General features: G+C 43.6%; 1 protein-coding gene across 1 annotated transcript in view; it reads left to right on the plus strand.

Moving 5' to 3' along the window:
• LOC137414956 (E3 ubiquitin/ISG15 ligase TRIM25-like) overlaps positions 1-23,356 on the plus strand; it is a 1,058,494-nt gene that overhangs the window by 981,023 nt on the left and 54,115 nt on the right. The gene's annotated exons all lie outside the window — the stretch shown is intronic.

A 23,356-nucleotide genomic window follows, 5' to 3' on the forward strand; every position in this document is an offset into this window, starting at 1 on the left:
CTCTAGTTTTGCAATGATATTCCGCTCATCTGCAGTGGGGATCCGTGCTTTCTCCCAGATGCATAATGTCTCACAAACAACAGTTGTTGCTGCACTGCTTATGTCCAATTTCTCAGCATGATGTAGCTTAAAGTATCGCTGCAGAATCTCTTGCCAAGATGGGAGCCGAGTTTCTGGTAGTTTTTCAAGATGGCAGCCTATCAGCCACACATGGTTCTTTTTTCTGGTTGCTCTTCTTGAAGTACTTGCACTCGCCATCATAACTGAAACAAACCGAAATAATTTCTGTATAGTGCTGATTAGCAGATTAGCAGGGGCCATGTGACAGTGGTAAAAGTTTTCAAAATGAAATGAAATTTTACCCAATTTGTTCTCTCTACAGGTGTAATTAAAAAATGGAAAAGCACTTTAGAAAAGTTAATGTTTACATTTGAGGACCACCCTAAATATATATATATATATGTATATATATATATATATGTATATATATATATATATGTATATATATATATATATATATATATATATATATATATATATATATATATATATATATATGTATATATTGAAGGAGCTGTGGCTCCCACGTCGATCGGAAGAATGGACGCGACAAAAAGCTTGAATTCATCTGAGCTGCTTTAATCGAATCAAACACTCAGGCACTCTGGGAAAAACGTTTTACGGTCAGCAATATATATCTATTCCGCCAGGGGGTTTGCCCAGGCCTCGCGCCAGGGGGCGTGGCCCCGCGTCCCGGCTGCGGCCTGGCAAGTTGAGGGCGAGCCCGCCCGGGCGTCCCGACCGAGGCCTGGCAAGTCGAGCGCGGGCCTGCCCGGGCGTCGTGGACGAGCCCGGCCCGGTGATCGCTCCGCGTCCTTGATAGGTGCAAGGCGATTGTGTAACCCCAGCGGCAGCCGCTACACACGTCCCCCCAGAATCGACTTGCACTGGCAGGGTCAACTTGAGGGGGGTCCTGATGACCCGGCCGAAGCGACCCCTGGCGGGTCGTGGGAGGGGGTCCGGTGAGGTGGTGGGCGGTCGAGTGGGGGGCACCGTGGACGGGGGGCGGCCTCGCCGCGGCGGGAGGGCCACCCGTGGTGGGTGGTCGACGTCCACGTGCGCCGGCTTGAGGCGGTCCACTGCAATCCGGTCCGACCTGCTGCCGATGTCGATGACGAACGACTTGTCGTCCCGTCGCAGCACCCGGAAGGGCCCGTCGTACGGCGGCTGGAGTGGCCACCGATGTGCGTCGTGACGCACAAAAACATACTCCGCTGTGCGGAGTGCTGGGGGGACGTAGGACTGGGGGTCACCGTGGTGGGATGTCGGCACGGGGGCAAACCGTCGGGCGGCCTCCTGGAGGTCCGAGCGCTGGCGAGCTGCGGACCAGGGACTGGTAGCATCGGGCACGAATTCGCCCGGGACGCGTAGCACCTGGCCATAGACCAGCTCGGCGGTGGATGCCTGGAGGTCCTCCTTGGGGGCCGTGCGAAGGCCCAAAAGGACCCACGGCAGCCGGTCGGCCCAACCGCCGTCTTGAAGGCCGGCCATGAGCGCGGCCTTCATGGAGCGGTGGAATCGCTCGCACAACCCGTTTGCTTGGGGGTGGTAGGCCGTAGTACGGTGGAGCTTGACCCCCAGGTTGCGGGCGACCGCGGCCCACAGCTCGGAGGTGAACTGTGGTCCGCGGTCTGACGAGATGTCCGCCGGTGCGCCGAAGCGGGCGACCCAGGTGGCGATGAAAGCCTGCGCCACGTCGGCGGTGGTGGTGGAGACGAGGGGAACGGCCTCCGGCCACCTGGTGGTCCTGTCCACCATGGTGAGCAGGTGTGTGAACCCCCGTGACGGGGGAAGGGGGCCCACCAGATCCACGTTGACGTGGTCGAAACGTCGTTCGGGCACGGTGAAAGGTGCCAGCGGGGCCTGGGTGTGTCGGTGGACCTTGGCCCATTGGCAGGCCGTGCAGGCGCTGGTCCAATCGCGGACGTCCCGACGAAGGCCGTGCCAGACGAAACGCGCCGACACCAGCTTCTGGGAAGCTTTCCGGCCCGGGTGGGAAAGGCCGTGGAGGGAGGCGAAGATGCGGCGTTGCCAGGTGACGGGCACGATGGGGCGAGGCCGGCCTTGGGAGACGTCGCAGAGCAGGACAGTGTCCGCGCAGGGGATGTCGGCCAGGCGGAGGCCCGTGTCCGCCGCCCGGAGGGCTTGCACCGTGGTGTCGGTCGTTTGGTCCGCCGCCATAAGCGCAAAATCCACGCCCAGGTGGACCGCGTTCGCGCTGGCCCGGGAAAGACAGTCGGCCACGGCGTTGTTTTTGCCGGCGACGTGCCGGATGTCCGTGGTAAACTCCGACACGGCGGAGAGGTGGCGCTGTTGGCGGGCCGACCATGGCTCCGTGACCTTGGCCATGGCGTAAACCAACGGCTTGTGGTCGACGAACGCCGTGAAAGGTTGGCCCTCCAGGAGGTGGCGGAAATGGCAGACGGCCAGGTGTAGACCGAGGAGCTCCCGGTCAAACGTGCTGTATTTGAGCTCGTTCGGCCGGAGCTGCCGGCTGAAAAAAGCGAGTGGCTGCCAAACCCCGTTCACCCATTGCTCATGTACGGCGCCCACCGCGTAGTCGGAGGCATCCGTGGTGAGGGCGATGGGAGCGTTGAGCACCGGGTGAGCGAGCAGTGTTGCGTCGGCGAAGGCCCGCTTTGAGCTTTGGAAGGCCGCATCCATTGCTGCGGACCAGGCGATGTCGTGCTTGGCCGGCTTGCCCCGGAGGGCTTCGTAGAGGGGCCGCATGAGTTGAGCAGCGCGGGGCACGAAGCGGTGATAAAAATTCACCATTCCCAGGAATTCCTGCAGGGCCTTTATGGTGCGGGGACGCGGGAACGAGGTGATGGCCTCGACCTTGGTCAGCAGCGGCACAGCCCCGTTCTTGGTGATCTGGTGGCCCAAAAAATCAACGGCCGTCGTGCCGAAGTGGCATTTGGCCGGGTTGACGATGAGGCCGTGCACGCTGAGGCGCCCGAACAGTGTTCGGAGGTGGAGGAGGTGCTCGGCCCGGGACGTGCTGGCGACGAGGATGTCGTCCAGGTAAACGAAAAGGAACGGCAGGTCACGCAGCACGCCGTCCATCAAGCGCTGGAACGCCTGAGCCGCGTTCTTGAGACCAAACGGCATCCGCAAGAATTCGAATAAGCCGAACGGCATGATGACTGCCGTTTTAGGGACGTCGGCCGCCCTGACAGGTACCTGGTGATATCCCCGTATGAGATCAATTTTCGAAAAAATGACCCGTCCCGCCAGACGGGCGGAGAAGTCTTGGATATGCGGGATCAGGTACCTGTCGGGGGTGGTAGCGTCATTTAGACGGCGGTAGTCACCACACGGGCGCCATCCACCCCCCGGCTTTGGCACGATGTGCAGTGGCGAGGCCCACGCGCTATCGGAGCGCCGCACGATGCCGAGGAGCTCCAACGCGTCGAATTCGGCCTTCGCTACGGCGAGCTTGGCTGGATCGAGGTGGCGGGCCCTGGCGTAGACTGGCGGGCCCGTAGTTGGTATGTGGTGCTCGATCCCATGCCGTACTGCGACGGCCGAAAACGTCGGCCGCGTGAGGGCCGGGAACTCCGCGAGCAGGCGAGCAAACTCGTCTGCCGCCGGGACGGTGCATGCCAGCTCGGTCGGCGCGGAGCTGCTCAATGTGCATACCAGGGAGCTGAAGGTTTCAGCGTTGATTAAACGACGCCGTTGGACGTCCACCAGCAGTCCGTGTGCGCAGAGGAAGTCGGCGCCTAGCAGAGCCATGGGCACGTTGGCGGTTACAAACGTCCAAGCAAAGCGTTGGCCGCCGAAGCAGAGGGTGACGTTGCGCGGGCCGAAGGTGGGGATAGTCGATCCGTTGGCCGCAACCAAGGAGGGGCCGCAAACCGCGGATTGCCTGTCCTGGTCAGAGGCGGGTATGACGCTCAGTTGGGCGCCGGTGTCGCACAGGAAGCGCCGTCCGGACGCTTTATCCGTGATGAACAGTAATTTGCCCGTGTGGCCGGCGCTCATGGCTGGTAATGAACGCCGGCCCGGCCGTTTCCCGGCCCGCCGAAGGTGCACGGGGGTCGGCATGTCCGGGCCTTCTGTCCGAACCTGGCATGATAGTAACACCACGCTTGGTCAGGTGGAGGCCTCGGTCGTGGTGGTCGGCTCGGTATAGCGGCCGCCAATTGCGTCGGCAGTTCGGCCGTCGACCGCGCCGGGTGCTCGGGCGCCATGGATGGGGCATCGGACGGCGGCGGGTCCCATGTCGCCGCTGCGATGCGCTGTCCCGCGGCGGAGATCTTGTCGGCTTCTCTGGCAAGGGCCCGGGGATCTGTGATCGTCGTGCTTGCCAGGGCGAGGCGTACCGGGTTAGGCAGCTGACGGAGGAACAGCTCCCAGAACAGGAATGCCGGAGAGTGCTCGCCGAGCAGTGAAAGCATGTAGTCCATTCGCTCGGAAGGGCGCGTGTCGCCGAGCTCAGGCAAATCGAGCAGGCGCCGTGCGCGTACCGCCGATGGGAGGGCGAAAGCATCGAGGAGAAGCTTCTTAATCGCGCCGTATTTGTCAGTGGCTGGCGGGCTCTCGAGGAGGCTCAGGGCGCGGGCCGCGGTAGCCGACCCGAGCGCAGCGACCACATGGTGGAAACGGGTGTCGTCGGCCGTGATGCCGCGCAGGGCGAACAGGGACTCCGCCTGTGCGAACCAAACCGCCGCGTGAGCCTCCCAGAAGGTAGGCAGTTTAAGGGCGACTGCCGTGTCCATGTCGATAGGTCACCAATGAAGGAGCTGTGGCTCCCACGTCGATCGGAAGAATGGACGCGACAAAAAGCTTGAATTCATCTGAGCTGCTTTAATCGAATCAAACACTCAGGCACTCTGGGAAAAACGTTTTACAGTCAGCAATATATATCTATTCCGCCAGGGGGTTTGCCCAGGCCTCGCGCCAGGGGGCGTGGCCCCGCGTCCCGGCTGCGGCCTGGCAAGTTGAGGGCGAGCCCGCCCGGGCGTCCCGACCGAGGCCTGGCAAGTCGAGCGCGGGCCTGCCCGGGCGTCCTGGACGAGCCCGGCCCGGTGATCGCTCCGCGTCCTTGATAGGTGCAAGGCGATTGTGTAACCCCAGCGGCAGCCGCTACAATATATGTATGTATATGTATATATATATATATATATATATATATATATATATATATATATATATATATATATATATATATATATATATATATATATATAGCTATATATATATATATATATATATATATATATATATATATATATATATATATATATATATATATATATATATATATATACAGTGAAACCTTGACTTACGAGTTTAATTCGTTCTGTGACCGAGCTCGTAACTCAATTTGCTCGTTTCTCAAATTAAATTTCCCCATTAAAATGCATTGAAATGCTATTAATCCGTTCCAGCCCCCAAAAAACCACACCAATTTTTTTGTTACGTGTTTTTAAATAAGAAAAATGTACTTTATAAATAACAAATAATGTATAAACAAGCACGACCTCGTATATACTGTACGTAATAAGCGGCGTTACTCGCGCTGCTTGTAAACAAGGAGGAAGCGGACAACGCGGTAATTTGTAAGAGTCTTTATTCAAGAGCTCACTGTAACACTGGCGCGCTCCGGGCTGCGTGCCCGGTGTATATCCTGAGGCCACGCCTACCCCTCGGCGTGGCCCCCGCCCACTTGGTGCGCGGAATGATGTCACCACGCCAGTGAGCTTCCGTGTCCGCCACAATGTAAAGAAATAAACTGGTTTTATTAAGTGTATTTACCTTGAAGATCAGACGAAGATGCTGGCGGAGGTGGAGGAGATGACTTTTGCCTTTTTCGCCACACTTTCCTCGCTTTCACTTGCAGGGCGTTTCAATAAAAACCTGTCCAACGAGGTTTGTTTCTTCCTCCCTTTCAAAATGTTTCGATCGTACTGCTACGATCGTACTGCCTCACCAAGTCGACAACACGCACACCTCGCTCATGTTTTTCGACGATTGCGTGTTTTATATCCAAGCACATCATCCTCTTCTTCTTCTCAGTATTGCCCTTGGCACTCAATTTCTTAGGACCCATGGTTAAAACTAAGAAATTTTCCAAAATAACCAAAATTCGAAAACAAAGCAGCAGCGATATACGGCAGAGATGCTTGCAGTTTGCACGGCAAGATAACCACGTGACCGGAACCCACCTGGTGGCGGGTGGCATAAGCTCCAAAATAACCAACATGCGAAAACAAAGCAGCAGCTATATACGGCAGAGATGCTTGCACGGCAAGATAACCACGTGACCGGAACCCACCTGGTGGCGGGTGGCGTCAGCTCCAAGATAACCAAAATGCGAAAACAAAGCAGCAGTGATATACGGCAGAAATGCTTGCACGGCAAGATAACCACGTGACTGGAACCCACCTGGTGGCGGGTGGCGTAAGCTCCAAAATAACCAAAATGCGAAAACAAAGCAGCAGTGATATACGGCAGAAATGCTTGCACGGCAAGATAACCACGTGACCGGAACCCACCTGGTGGTGGGTGGCGTCAGCTCCAAAATAACCAAAATGCGAAAACAAAACAGCAGCGATATACGGCAGAGATGCTTGCACGGCAAGATAACCACGTGACCGGAACCCACCTGGTGGCGGGTGGCGTAAGCTCGTAACTCAGATCTCGGCTCGCATCTCAAAGCAATAAACCGCCCGAGCGACGGCTCGTATCTCGGAAAACTCGTAAGTTGGTGCACTCGTAAGTCAAGGTTTCACTGTATATATATATATATATATATATATATATATATATATATATATATATATATATATATATATATATATATATATATTGTTGTGGATATGAGGATTGTGTTTTTTTATTGTGTTGTATTGTATAGTAAATTGTTGTAAATATCACCCTCTGTAAAATGTAATGATTCCTTGTAAATACCTCCGTAGTGTGAAGGTCAAAGGGCGTCCCATAATTAGTCCATAAAGCATACACGTCAGCCAATCATAGAATACCCCTGTTCGATAGTTATATCTTTATTATGTGTATTAGGGTAAGGCCTTGTCTTCCATTAAGATGACACTCCATTGCACCAAGTAAAATAGATAGATCCCCTTCATTCTTCATTCCCATTCCCAACAACCTCCATTCCCCCTTTCCCACTTCCAAAACTTCCCTCCAAGCCTCCATTGCCAAGCCCCAGATTGCCCATTTCATCTCCTCCAAAACCACCATTGAACATGTGCTCAGGTCAGGGAAGAAGGGGCGTGCCCACCCATCGTCATCGAGGGCGGAGTCAGAGGGCCTGTGCCCACCAATCAGGGCCGAGGTGAGCACACCGATGGGCGTGTCCAGAAAGCCGGCGGCTTGATCGCCGGAGGCGCTATAAAGAGCGTGCGCAGCAAGAAGCAAGAGAGTTGGTTGGTTGTGGTTGAAGAGAGTCGGTGGTGAGGAGTGGTTGAAGGACGTTGTCGAGTTGGGTCGTGAGTTGGGGTGTCGATGGTGAGGAGTTGTTGGAGAGTGAGATCGTCCAGGGAAGCAAAAGCCTGCTATTCGTCGCCTTGCTCGCCAAAGTTGGACCAAAGAGGAGTTAAGCAAGAAGCCTGGAAAAAGCGCGTGACGTCTATAGCAGCAGCAGCAGCAGCGGCGGCCACAGCAGCAACAACAGCGCTGGGGGCCTGGACGGCGGTTTTGAGCAGGGCCGCGAAGGAACGTCGGCTACTAAACGCGCAGATCGTGCTGCAGGACCCCCTTGGACCCCACTCTCCCTCCAGCCATCCACCTCCCGCCTTTCCATCCTTTTGGTGTACATGAGTTTGTTCTGTTTGTTCTGTCCTGGGTTTAATTAAGACAGTAGGTAAGCTAGCGATTCACTGTGTCTCTAAAATCTTCTGTATATTATTTTCTTATCTTTCCTTCTTCCTTGGTTATTTTGAGCATGTAAATAGGAGGAATAAATTTAGTAGCATTTCAAACCGTTCTGTCTTCTGCTTCTTCTTCTTCGCATCCGTCGTCTTTGTCTTTTCCCGATTGAATATCTATGGCGCGATCCGGCCAACGTTCGGGAATCGGGTTAGTCAGGGTAACTGTACGGTCGCAGTGCCATCCGCTTGGCCAAGCAACATCTTGTCCGCGGTCCGTAACAATATATATATATATATATATATATATATATATATATATATATGTATATATATATGTATAGATATATATATATATATATATATATATATATATATATATATATATATATATATATATATATATATATATACTAGCGGGGTCACCCGTGGGAATCCCACGGGCATGGATGTGTGTGACATTTCGACATATTGAGTTAGATGCTGCACATTCATTTTTACAAAATGGTTACTGGCAAGTCATCAGATCCAGAAATGGTGTATATATATATATTTTTTTGTATATCTATATTATATTCTTCGTCGGTGATTCTGTCTGTCTGTCTGTGATACGTCTGTCCAGGGGAGGGGCTACACCCAGTCTGGGAGGGCTTCAAAAATAAATATCCACCTTTTTTTTTTACTCACATAGTTTTGAGGCCTCTTTTGTTAGGCCAGTGGTGTCTTTCTCTATCACAATTTTATTTCAACTCTAATTCGATATCTCATTTCATTTTTCACAGTCGCTAACATGGTTTTTGACTCGGTTGAAAAAAAAAACGAGAAGAAAATTTGATGAAAGTTACCGTTTATTGAACGAAATGCATTTTCAAAGGCCTGTAACATCTTACGATAAATTCACCAAATGTCCGTCTGTCTGTCCGTCCATTCGAAGGTACCGCAAAAACGGCTCAACTGATCGCAACGATATTTTGGGTGGGTATTCCTGGGACCCCCTGGAGTAAAATAGGCTATATTTATTTTCCAAGTTTTCCAAGTTTTCCAATTTTCCAGTTTTTCCAAACACGATGGAATAATATTTACCGATATTAACACTGATGGCCACATCCTTTTATTGAAATTCTACAAATACTGTTTAGATTTTGATAAGAATGACGAACCTGCAGCAAATCCGGAAGTGGACAGATGACGGCAATGCGGGGGTTTGATAATATCCCAATACAACCGTCATTGAATCGTAATGTTAAATCGTTAAACATTAATCGTGTTAATCGTTTTGTTAAAGTATCAATTGATGATTGGAATTGAGTGAATACAATTACGATTTTGAATTCGTAATTGTATTCACCCAACATTCATTCACCCAAGTCCCTGGTGTTGGGCTAGCGGCTAGGGTGCCAGCTTAGAATACCTGGGATCCTGGGTTCGAATCCTGGTCGATCGCTGAATTAACGGCAGGGGGGTTGACTCAGCCTGTCATTCCTTCTGAGGTCGGCTAATTGAGTACCAGTTCACTGGTAATTCCCTGCATGTCGTAAAAGGTGACAAAAAGGGTTGGCGGCAGGAAGGGCATCCGGCCGTAAAACATTGCTTCAAAAAGGAGACCAAAAAACAACAACAACCACGGGCCCCGAAAAAGGCCAACCCCCGCTTTGCGGGGAAAAATGGCCTCTAAAGGTGGTTTTTTTTTTTATTCACCCAACCTACAGAACTTCACATCAGGATTGAAATATTTATTGATGTTACTTATGTTGTTATAAGTTTATTTTTTATATTAATGTTATTTAATTTGTGATGAGAATTATGCTGTTTGGAATGAAAAAAGAGATATCGAGTACAAGTGAATGACGGAATGCCGTGACAGTTTCTACTTTCTAAACGTGAATTCGCAGATCGCCATATGCAGATTCGCCATTCACTGGGAATGGAACACACGTACCTGTTTGTTTGCAAACGGGTACGTTTTTCATGGAAGTCCTTCACGAACTTGCTGTCAATGTCTGACGTGCGACTGAAGGTGCTGCAGTAATGTGGAATTTATTGGTTTCATGCTTTAGCATTCGCCGTTTCTGCATTGTCGGTTGGCTTTTGGCCTCCCACCCGTGCGTAGCATGGGTACCTCACTCGTGCATATAATACAAAATGGGAGAGTCTCTTGGTGAGGTTACCTTACTTAGTTCTTATTTTAATTGAAAAGTGGATTCAATGTTTATCAGAATTGTGCTAGCTGAAGTAATTCAATGTTAGTAGTGTGTGTATGTATATTTATTTTATTTTATTGTTATTTCATAGTTTAACTCCATTACCTCATTATTTTTTTTACCAATTTATGATTTTTTTAGAATGATCCGTTTATTTCTGTCTTATTTTCTTCTTTTTTATTGATGTGATTCATATGCAATTCGACATGTTGTTGTGATCTGTGGAATCGAATAAACATTTATTATTATTATTATTATTATTATTGTTAATATTATTATTAAACCCTCCAACAAGGTATAGATTTGAATAGTGAGGTGACATCGTTTTGAACTCTGACAGGACACACCTGTGGTTACCGATCTACTGATGTAGACCCACAGGTGTGGTTGTGGACCCACTGTTTGGGAAGGTTTTGTGAGCCGGGCGGTCATAAAAATCTATCAATTTTTGACAAATTAATAAATTTCATATTTTAGGCAAACAACTATTTTTAAGTTTCCAATGAAGATGAAGTTACGTCGAAGGTGTCGTAAAAGTAAAAGTATTTACAATAAATGTTCATATAAAATACTTTAGGAACAGGAATTACTGTTTCATAAATGATTCAATATTTGAAGAACAGACATGAAAAATCGGTGTCTATGTGTTTATGAACTGTACATGTTTATTGCCAGTATAAACTCGAATAAAGCTCGAGTAAAACGAGTGTTTATTTACGTCTGTAGGATGTCTAACAAATAAAGATGATATAAGCACACCTGACACTCGGCCCAGGCTTCAGACTTTGGCATGATCATGTGGCTGTACCGTCAAAAACTGTTCCAACCCGTCATTTTTTGCCGGATTTATACTAGTTATAAAATAAAAATTATGATATAGTTAGCAAGACTTGCACTCATGTGAGTATCTTGTTAACCGCACTTTCGTTAAAACGCACTTTCGTCAACCGTACTTTCATTAACCGCACTTTCGTCAACCCACACTTTCATTAACCCGCACTTTTGTTAACCTGCACTTTCATCAACCGCACTTCCCACACATTAACTGCACATTAACCGCTCTTGAATCTGTGATCTCAAAATCATGACCTGTGTGTTTATATATTGTTACGGATTCGTCACTTCCGTTGTTGTGGTTCTCATCCACTGTAAATATTTTTGGTTCCATGTACTAGTATTGTTATCGTTTAAGTGAATTGGAGATAACTGTTTTCAAAAGGTAAAAAAAATTAATGTTTTGAAAAGAAACCGGAAACCGGATCGGGACCCGGATGAGGAAGAAGAAGAGGGAGAAGAAGAGGAAAAAGAGGCGGAGCAAGTGAGGTCGGAGAAGGAGCCGAGCTGCTTGGAGGTCTGGAGCAAATGCTGGCGAACGGGGGTCACAAACGAACTTTGGGGTTTCCTGGGAAAGGGATTCCTGCGACAGAGTTGTTATCGCTGTGACAGATAAACCTGCGTGACAGGTTTTGTGGTTGATTCCGAAGAGAATCGTTGGAGTGCCGTTACGTCTTGAGTATGGGCCGTTGGCTGTTTTTCCTCGCACTGGATTTCGCATCGCTCTAGGCTCTTCACCTTGCTTCAACTATTTCACCGCATCCAGACGTTATCCTGGTGTGTGTGTGTAATGTGGATTTTGAGTGTGAATTTGCGGTTCGCCGATTGGGAGGCGTTGAACGTCCATACCCGAAGGTGTGATTTCCCAGCCGTCTCTTGAGGACATTTTTGCCTATCTTTGGCAGTGTGTCTGTCAACCGAGCGAGATTCTGGTCTCGATACAACATCGTTCTGACGATCACTGGAGCATGGATCGACTTTGGTTTGAAGCTGGGACAGAGACATTGGGAATGTTATTTTCGCTCACTTGGAGCACAGTGAGTTATGAATGAATGAATGATCGTTTTAAGGCCATTTTACCCACTAGAGCGGGGGTTAGCCTTACGGGCCCCATGACAATCATGGTTCCCTGTTTGAGGCAATGTTTTTATGGCCGGATGCCCTTCCTGACGCCAACCCTTGGTCGCCTCTTACGATGCGCAGGGATACGGTGTACCTATTCTAAACCAGGGTACACACCGGGATCATTCATCCCAGCAAGCTGGTACTCAATTTGCCGACCTCGGAAGGATGACAGGCTGAGTCAACCCCCCTGGCATTAATTCAGCGATCGACCGGGATTCGAACCCAGGATCCTCGGATCCCAAGCTGGCACCCTAACCGCTAAGCCAACACCAGGGATAGCACAGTGAGTTATATTGTACGAAACTCATGGTAACATCATCGGAATGATATATTGGTTGTACAATTGATAAATATTGTTATTGTACTGTTATTCTTGTGTGACCTTAATACAATACTTGTTTGTTGGTAACAATTGGTGTGGTTTCACCATTGATCTTTGACATACAGAATAACACATCTTTCTGCCGTGACTCCTCTCGGGGATCGGAGGTACACCGTGACTGGGGTTTGGGGAGGAGCACGTAACAATATTCAACATAATTATAAAACAAAATTATAATAAAGTTCGCAAGACTTGTACTAATGTGAGAATCTTGTTAACTGCGCTTTCATTAATCGCTCTTTCCTTTATCACACTTTAGTTAACCGCACTTTCGTTAACCACTCTTGAACCTGTGATCCCAAAATCATGAACTGTGTGTTTATACTCGTATATTCAACATGATTATAAAATAAAAATTATAATATAGTTCGCAAGACTTGTACTAAGTGAGTATCTTGATAACTGCACTTTCATTAACCACACTTTCATTAACCGCTCTTGAATCTGCGATCTAAAAATCATGACCTGTGATTATATATTCACCATGATTATAAAATAAAAATTATAACATAGTTATCAAGACTTGTACTAATGTGAGTATCTTGATAACTTAACTTTCATTTACCACACTTTCGTTAACCGCTCTTGAACCTGTGATCCCAAAATCATGAACTGTGTGTTTATACTCGTATATTCAACATGATTATAAAATAGAAATTATGATATAGTTAGCAAGACTTGTACTAATGTGAGTATCTTGATAACTGCACTTTCATTAACCACACTTTTGTTAACCGCTCTTGAATCTGTGATCCCAAAATCATGAAATGTGTGTATATACTCGTACATTCAACATGATGATAAAATAAAAAAAATACAAGTGCAGATACATTCAAAGTACACCGCCCTCATGCCAAATAATTAAATATCCTACAGCGCGGCATTGCCGGGGCACCTCCGGCGCCCGGCAATACCGCAGTGCAGCTCATTGAGGCTGCATTAGGAGGGAGATGTGTACACTAATTGATTAATTGTATAATTAAAGTCAATAAAAGATTATCACAAAATATTTTCTTAATCAATTGGCTAATAGCATAACTAAACACCTCGTGCTTCATCCGAAGATGTATCTTTTAGAAATTTAATTAAATAAGTCATTAATAAAAAATTAAATAATTAATTGTTTAATCAATAATTAATCAATTAATCAATAAATAATTAATCGATTAAATGATTAATCAATAAATCAAAAATATCCTTGATAGCCACATCACTTGGTCAATGTCATGTCCAAATATTAGCTTCCCAGCTCAAAAGGTGCCTGAGATATTGGCCAAATGAGAAAGAAAATAAATAAATGATTAATAATGAAAATAAATAAATAATAATCATTAAAAATTTAAATTATTAATCAATTCGGTCACAGAACACATAAACCACCACCATTTCATCAGAATCTGTAACTGGAATTTTTTTTTTTTTGGAATTAATCGAGTAATTAAATAATTAATCGATTAATTGATTAATTGATTAATCAATAAATCAAAAATATCCTTGATAACCACATCACTTGGTCACTCATGTCCAAATATTAGCTTCCGAGCTCAAAAGGTGCTTGAGATATTGGCCAAATGAGAAAGAAAATAAATTAATGATTAAAATAATGAAAATAAATAAATAATAAACATAGAAAAATTAAATTATTAATCAATTCGGTCAGAGAACACATAAACCACCACCATTTCATCAGAAACTGTAACTTAAAAAAAAAAAATTTAGTCATTAATCGAATAATTAAATAATTAATCGATTAATTGATTAATTGATTAATTAATAAATCAAAAAAAGCCTTTGCAGCCAAATCACCTGGTCATTGGCATGTCCAAATATCAGCTTCCTAACTCAAAAGGTGCCTGAGTTAATGGTCAGAAGCGCAAGGAAATTTGATTAATTAAATAAGTACTTAATTAATCGCTAATAATTAAATAACTCCTCAATTAATTGATTATTCAAAAAACAAAAAATATGTTTTTGACAAAGGACCTGCTCAATACTGTGCCGAAATTTCAGCTTCCTAGCTCAAAGGATGGCTGAGATATCGTCCGGACAAACAAACAAGAAAGCAAGAAAACAAGAAAGAAAAACAAACAAACAAGAAAACAACCAGAGTGAAAACTGAGTTGTCCCTTTCAGCGTGCGTCACTGCCGAGCCCCCTTCGGTGCCCAGCAATGACGATTTGCAATGCCTGGAGATGGCATAGGAAAGGTGCGGTGTACAATAATATTGTTAGCAAGACTTGTACTAATGTGAGTATCTTGATAACTGCACTTTCATTAACTACACTTTCGTTGACCGCTCTTGAATCTGTGATCCCAAAATAATGACCTGTGTGTTTTTTATTCAACATGATTATAAAATAAATATTATAATTACGAAAATTACGATAAACTCACATACTAATGTGAGTATCTTGATAACTGCACTTTCATTAACCGCACTTTAATTAACCACTCTTCAACCTGTGATCCCAAAATCATGACCTGTGTGTTTATACTCGTATATTCAACATGATGATAAAATAAAAAATATAATATAGTTAGCAAGACTTGTACTAATGTGAGTATCTTGATAACTGCACTTTCATTAACCACACTTTCGTTAACCACTCTTGAACCTGTGATCCCAAAATCATGAACTGTGTGTTTATACTCGTATATTAAACATGAATATAAAATAAAAATTATAATATAGTTAGCAAGACTTGTACTAATGTGAGCATATTGATAATTGCACTTTCATTAACCACACTTTCGTTAACCGCTCTTGAACCTGTGATCCCAAAATCATGACCTGTGTGTTTATACTCGTATATTCAACATGATTATTAAATAAAAAATATAATATAGTTAGCAAGACTTGTACTAATGTGAGCATCTTGATAATTGCACTTTCATTAACCACACTTTCGTTAACCGCTCTTGAACCTGTGATCCCAAAATAATGACCTGTGTGTTTATACTCGTATATTAAACATGAATATAAAATAAAAATTACAATATAGTTAGCAAGACTTGTACTAATGTGAGTATCTTGATAACTGCACTTTCATTAACTGCACTTTAATTAACCACTCTTCAACCTGTGATCCCAAAATCATGAACTGTGTGTTTATACTCGTATATTAAACATGATGATAAAATAAAAAATATAATATAGTTAGCAAGACTTGTACTAATGTGAGTATCTTGATAACTGCACTTTCATTAACCACACTTTCGTTAACCGCTCTTGAACCTGTGATCCCAAAATCATGACCTGTGTGTTTATACTCGTATATTCAACATGATTATAAAATAAAAATTATAATATTGTTAGTAAGACTTGTACTAATGTGAGCATCTTGATAACTGCACTTTCATTAACCACACTTTCGTTAACCACACTTTCGTTAACCGCTCTTGAACCACTATCCAAAAATCATGACCTGTGTAACATTTGAACAATAAACAGGTAACCTCAAAAATATTAATAACAACAACCTTGATCCATGTGATCGATCATTAACTTTCGATATCGGAATCAGGACCTAATAGGCTCCAGATTATTAATATAATCAGTCATCAATCAATAAGGACAATTAACGCTCATTTCGGAGGAAATAATTATCTGAACATATTAATAGGGCAGAAAAAAAATCCAAAAATGTCACTTTTAGGTACACATTGGGATTCTTACCTCCAGAACAGAGTCAAGACTTGCACGGAGATGACTCCACGTGATGAAGGGTTCCGAAAGAAGAAGAGTTTATTGAAGTTTCATCCGCACAAACCCGGGCAGGTTACCAGGTGTTCATTCAGCATCAGCTTTGAAATTGTTGTTACCTGCTCATACCTTTTATATATGTTTCAAAAATATATATAAAAGGATGAATCAATCAATCGCATTAATCAATTTCACTTCGATAAAATATCACTTCGAGATATGCAATCCACAATCCGTACTAATTACACCTGTGAATGTGGACTTGAGGAGCAGGAGAGTCGGTGTTTATAACAGGTAATTCACATCTGAAGGTAATTTCCCTTGAGGTGCCGTGGTGCTGAATCAGCAGGAAATTTTAGGCCTGGGGACTGTGGGACTTTAAGCATGGATGATGGAATCCCAAGGCGAGAAACCAACAAATCTCCCAACACAAAGTGCTTAAAGAGCATGTTTTGTTCTTAACAACTTGTAATTAAAGGTCTTCAAAATTAATATGACTTCCCTTTCACTCCTTAATTCCATGGGGATGTCACAATTGGCGATAATGATGTTGTGTATGTACAGGTGTTTCAAAACAAGACCGAAAGTCTAACAGCGGCGTAGCCGGGCTTGTTTGACACTTTAGTTGAAGAGGATATTGTGACCTGGGTGGGGATACCAGTTCGCAAATAATGTACTCGGAAGTATTAAATTATTTTGAAGTACTCGAAGTCTCTAAGGCCCAAGCTGTCTGTCACCATGGAAGTGAAGAGATTGCATTGAGACACTGGTTTATTAGCTCACCTGGAACGAAGTCAGGGGAGATTATGCGATGGCGCGTCCGTCCGTCCGTCCGTCCGCCCGTCAGTCCGCCCGGATACACTTGAAACTTCTTCTCCGAGACCGCTGAAGGGATTGTGTCCAAATTTGGCACAAATTATATTTGTTGTGTTGTGACGAAGTTTGTTCACGGCATTTTAAAAAATCGGGGTCGAAGGGGGTTTGCCGGGGGTCAAAGTGGATCCAGGTTTGACCCCCAAAATAGGAATTTCCTTTTTTCTCAGAAACTACACACACGATTTCGATGAAACTTGACCACAACCTTAATCACTCATGATGTACCGATGTTTGTTCAAGGTATTGGAAAAATTGAGGTCTAAGGGGTTTACCAGGGTTAAAGTGGGTCCAGGTTTGACCCCCCAAAATAGGAATTTCCTTTCTTTTCTGAAACGACACACACTATTTCGATGAAACTTGACCACAACCTTCATCACCCGTGATGTACTGAAGTTTGTTCACGGTATTAACAATGTGCCCCTTTGGGGCTTTACGGGGGTTGCCCCCCACAATAGGTATTTGCTTTCTTCTCAGAAACCACACATGCAATTTCGATGAAACTTGACCACAACCTAAATCACCCATTATGTACCAATGTTTGTTCAAGGCATTAGAAAAATTGGGGTCTTAAGACGTATATGGGGTTTTGGAAGGGGGGTAGGGGTTGCCCCCCAAAATAAGTATGTTTTTCTTTGTTTGTTTAAAGTCTTATGATTATGTTAGTATGATTCTAGATGCTGCCCTGTCTTCTCACAACCATTGTAATTTGTTTTAAATACCGTTAGTCAGTGCAGTATACTGTTTATTCGACCAGGTGAGCGCCAGGGGTATTGCCCCTATGTTTCTAGATGTTGGTCAGTTAGTCAACACTATCAAAGTGACCTCAGCGACATCCAGACACACACCACTCACTGTGTGTTACGGAATGAGGTGTTTTACAGCATCCGGAGTGCAAATCCTGGCCCCAACCTCCTTGAGAGAAGACCTCAGACCTCACCTCACCTCGACCTCAGAAGAATGACAGGCTGAGTCAACCTCACCTGGTGTTAATTCAACAGCTGAACGGGATTCAAACAAAGGACCCGAGGATCCCAAGCCCTCCCAAAATCCCAAGCCCTGTGACCCTTAAGCCAACACCAGGTTTCGGGTGGTTGGAAGCAGTCATAAGAAATTCTTCAATGTTTGAAGAGCCCTTTATCAAAGTTTTAATTATATGTGATCTGGGGGGCATGCACCACCTCTCTCCCCCCCCACCCCCCCTCCGTCACCACCCCCTCCCCCATCATATGTCATCACCCTGTTATCATAATTTCAGTTCCCCCCAATCAATTGTGATAATTTGCCCCAACAAGGTTTTTTGATGTAATATGTGAATGTTCCCCAAAGGGTGTTTAAAGAAACATTACTAGCAAATCCAAATGGCATTACTGACATTCTACCTTTCAGAAATGTAATCTTGGGCATAAAACTCATCCAAAATGTAGGATAAATATGTGAGGGACATACATACATACATACATACATACATACATACATACATACATACATACATACATACATACATACATACATACATACATACATACATACATACATACATATTACATACATATGTAGCGACCCATGGGTCCCCCAAGCAAGACCAGCATCAGAATCTCCTTGCTCCAGCCGGTGACGTCACCGGCGGGGATCCGCGGCGCCAGAGGGGCTGGTCACGTGACCACCAAGGCGTGCCGCGCGTGCGGGTATAATCAGCTACACCTGTCGATCACGTGACCACCGAAGCATGCCTCGCTTGAGAGGCGTGGCTTTCGGTTTCGGTTTCTGGTTGTGCTTTATAATGCAGCCCGATAAACGGGCTTTTCAGTGTTCCCGAGTTGGTTTTACGAATAAACATCTTCTCGGACGAGTTTGTGCCTTGCCATCCTTTTATCCGTATCATGCTGGAGTCCGGACTCCTTCACATACATACATACATACATACATACATAACATACATACATACATACATACATACATACATACATACATTTAACATACATACATACATACGTACGTACATACATACATACATACATACACACATACATACATACATACATACATACATACATACATACATACGTACATACATACGTATGTACATACATACATACATACATACACACACACATACATACATACACACATACATACATACATACATACATATGTACATACATACATACATACATACACACACACACGGAGAGACAAACGCTGCAAACACAGGAACCAAACATCCAAGCCGTAAAAAAATAGTTTGTTCAATCACGAATTTGCCAGTTCAAAAATCCTCTTTGCGAAATGGAGAAGAGGAAGAAGCGCTAATGTTGGGATTATTCACACAGCAGTTTAAACGGAAACATTTATTATTCTACGACAGTAGAAACCATGTAGAAGGACACGGAACGAGCATACAAAATTATACATAAAGTTGTGCTATTTGACCATTTGACCATCAAGAAGCAATATAAACATATATAAAACTACACAGAATGAACAAACCAACAACAACAACCACAGCCACAGCATCTTATCTTACTGTAATTCACCAAATGTCCGTCTGTCCGTTCGAAGGAACCGCAAAAACGGCTCAACTGATCGCAACGATATTTTCGGTGGGTAATTCTAGGACCTCCTGGAGTAAAATGGGGTATATTGTTTTCCAAGTTTTCCAATTTTCCAGTTTTTCCAAACACGATGGAATAATATTTACCGATATGAACAGTGATGTGGCTTTTATTTAAATTCAACAAATGCTGTTTAGATTTTGATGAGAATTACGAACCTGCAGCGAATCCGGAAGTGGAAAGATGACCGCAATACGCGGGTTTGATAATATCCCAATACAACCGTCATTTAATCGTCATGTTTCATCGTTAAACGTTAATCGTGTTAATCGTTTTGTTAAAGTATCAATTGATGATTGGAATTGAGTGAATACAATTACGATTTTGAATTCGTAATTGTATTCACCCAACCTTACGGAACTTCACATCAGGATTTAAATATTTGTTTACGTCATGAATGTTGTTAAAAGTTTATTTTTTATATTAATGTTATTTAATTTGTGATTGGAGTTATGCTGTTTGGAATGAAAAAAAGAGATATCGAGTTCAAGTGAATGATAGAATGCCGTGATGGTTTCTACTTTCTAAACGTGAAATTCGCGGATCGCCATATGCAGATTCGCCATGGACTGGGTGCAGAACAAACGTACCCGTTTGTTTGCGTACGGGTACGTTTTTCGTGGAAGTCCTTCACAAACTTGCTGTCCATGTCTTATATGCGACTGAAGGTGCTTCATTAATGTGGAATTTTTTGGTTTCATGCTTTAGCATTCGCCGTTTCTGCATTGTTTGTTGGCTTCTGGCCCCCCACCCGTGTGTAGCACGGGTACTTCGCTCGTGATAACAATCGAGTGTTAAAAAAGATGCTTATTTTCATGTGTTTTCCTTGATGTGTTTCACGCGTTTTGTTTGTGTTTCACACTGAATGGAAAACGTAAAGGTAGAACATGCAGATTGTGATACAGGACAGGTTCAACGATATGGCCGGCCTGAACGACAAAGGAATCAAAATGGCGGTGTGTGGAGTCAGCCGTCATACCGCCGTAATGACATGACATCACCCCTGTAATGTGACCAGATCCTCAGCTCTGATTGGTGTACGTTTGAGGAGACAGACATACATACACACACACACACATACATACACACATACATACATACATACATACATACAGACATACATACATACATACATACATACATATGGACAGACAAACATATGGACAGACAAACACTCTTCTAGACGGCTTTGCCCTGTGGGCTACACCATAAAAATGTCGACTATTTGAGCAGCCTGATGTTCTGTCGTTTCTATTCCCTTCTCTCTTGGTGGTCGTACACCATTTCTAAGAAGTAGTCAGTAGGATCCTACACCAACTATGGTGTTCACAGTGGAAGAAAAACTGAAAATCGTCTTCAGTTGTCCTATAATAGCCGCTAAAAAGTGTCTTGGGAGTCTAATATGTCGTTGGTGCTCTCAATTGGGTCTTAAAGGTCTGAAGTGTATTTAGGGTATCAAGGGTATTTGGGGTCTAAAGGATCTTAAAGGGACTTAAAGGGTCTTGGGGGTCTTATGGGTCTTAAGGGTGTACATGGTATGCAGGGTCTTTGGGGTCTAAAGCATCATCGGGGTCTTCAGATTATTTGGGGTTCTTCATCGCTTGTGCCGCTTACCGAGCGGCTTGTAAAGCTTGATACGGAACGACTGGCTTAGAAAGCGATAGCAAGCAGCTGGTTAACGGAACACACTGCTGCTGATCTTATACTGTTTGTGGGGTTCGAACATTGTCAGATGTTAAAATTTCACCAATTCAATCACCATTAATACAAAACCTTATAACGGGGATGAGGAGGGGGGCAATTTAAAATGCACTGCCAGGAACCTCCGCCAACCCCACCCCTCCATGACCATTTGTGTTGTTTTGTTGAGATGGGATAAACGCTTCATGTTAATTGGAAGCCCCACCATTAGTGGGAGGTCACACCTTGGTGGGCGGTTCCACGAAAAAGACAAAAACAGTGTTGAGCTTTTCCATCGACTCGACAAGCTCGAGTGAAACCGGAAACATCACAAGGATTCAAGTTTATTTGGTGTTAAATCGAGTTTATTTGGTGAGTTAAATCAAGTTTATTTGGTGAGTTAAATCAAGTTTATTTGGTGAGTTAAATCAAGTTTATTTGGTGAGTTAAATCAAGTTTATTTGGTGAGTTAAATCGAGTTTATTTGGTGAGTTAAATCGAGTTTATTTGGTGAGTTAAATCAAGTTTATTTGGTGAGTTAGTTTATTTGGTAAGTTAAATCGAGTTTATTTGGTGAGTTAAATCAAGTTTATTTGGTGAGTTAAATCGTGTTTATTTGGTGAGTTAAATCAAGTTTATTTGGTGAGTTAAATCGAGTTTATTTGGTGAGTTAAATCATATTTATTTGGTGAGTTAAATCAAGTTTATTTGGTGAGTTAGTTTATTTGGTGAGTTAAATCAAGTTTATTTGTTGAGTTAAATCAAGTTTATTTGGTGAGTTAAATCGAGTTTATTTGGTGAGTTAAATCGAGTTAATTTGGTGAGTTAAATCGAGTTTATTTGGTGAGTTAAATCGAGTTTATTTGGTGAGTTAAATCGAGTTTATTTGGTGAGTTAAATCGAGTTTATTTGGTGAGTTAAATCAAGTTTATTTGGTGAGTTAAATCAAGTTTATTTGGTGAGTTAGTTTATTTGGTAAGTTAAATCGAGTTTATTTGGTGAGTTAAATCAAGTTTATTTGTTGAGTTAAATCAAGTTTATTTGGTGAGTTAAATCAAGTTTATTTGGTGAGTTAAATCGAGTTTATTTGGTGAGTTAAATCGAGTTAATTTGGTGAGTTAAATCGAGTTTATTTGGTGAGTTAAATCGAGTTTATTTGGTGAGTTAAATCGAGTTTATTTGGTGAGTTAAATCAAGTTTATTTGGTGAGTTAGTTTATTTGGTGAGTTAAATCAAGTTTATTTGGTGAGTTAGTTTATTTGGTAAGTTAAATCGAGTTTATTTGGTGAGTTAAATCAAGTTTATTTGGTGAGTTAAATCAAGTTTATTTGGTGAGTTAAATCAAGTTTATTTGGTGAGTTAAATCGAGTTTATTTGGTGAGTTAAATCGAGTTTATTTGGTGAGTTAAATCGAGTTTATTTGGTGAGTTAAATCGAGTTTATTTGGTGAGTTAAATCGAGTTTATTTGGTGAGTTAAATCAAGTTTATTTGGTGAGTTAGTTTATTTGGTGAGTTAAATCAAGTTTATTTGGTGAGTTAGTTTATTTGGTAAGTTAAATCGAGTTTATTTGGTGAGTTAAATCAAGTTTATTTGGTGAGTTAAATCGTGTTTATTTGGTGAGTTAAATCAAGTTTATTTGGTGAGTTAAATCAAGTTTATTTGGTGAGTTAAATCAAGTTTATTTGGTGAGTTAAATCAAGTTTATTTGGTGAGTTAAATCGAGTTAATTTGGTGAGTTAAATCATATTTATTTGGTGAGTTAAATCAAGTTTATTTGGTGAGTTAGTTTTTTTGGTGAGTTAAATCGAGTTTATTTGGTGAGTTATATCGAGTTTATTTGGTGTTAAATCGAGTTTATTTGGTGAGTTAGTTTATTTGGTGAGTTAAATCAAGTTTATTTGGTGAGTTAAATCGAGTTTATTTGGTGAGTTAAATCGAGTTTATTTGGTGAGTAAAGTTGAAAATATATTATTTTGCAGAGACGTCATTGTTATTAATCCCAATTTTGTGGAGAACTTCTTCCTTGCAGTAAGTGTATCCACC

Source organism: Myxine glutinosa, chromosome 1 (assembly GCF_964187855.1).
Source record: "Myxine glutinosa chromosome 1, kmMyxGlut1.1, whole genome shotgun sequence".
In the NCBI taxonomy this organism is placed as follows: Eukaryota; Metazoa; Chordata; class Myxini; order Myxiniformes; family Myxinidae; genus Myxine; species Myxine glutinosa.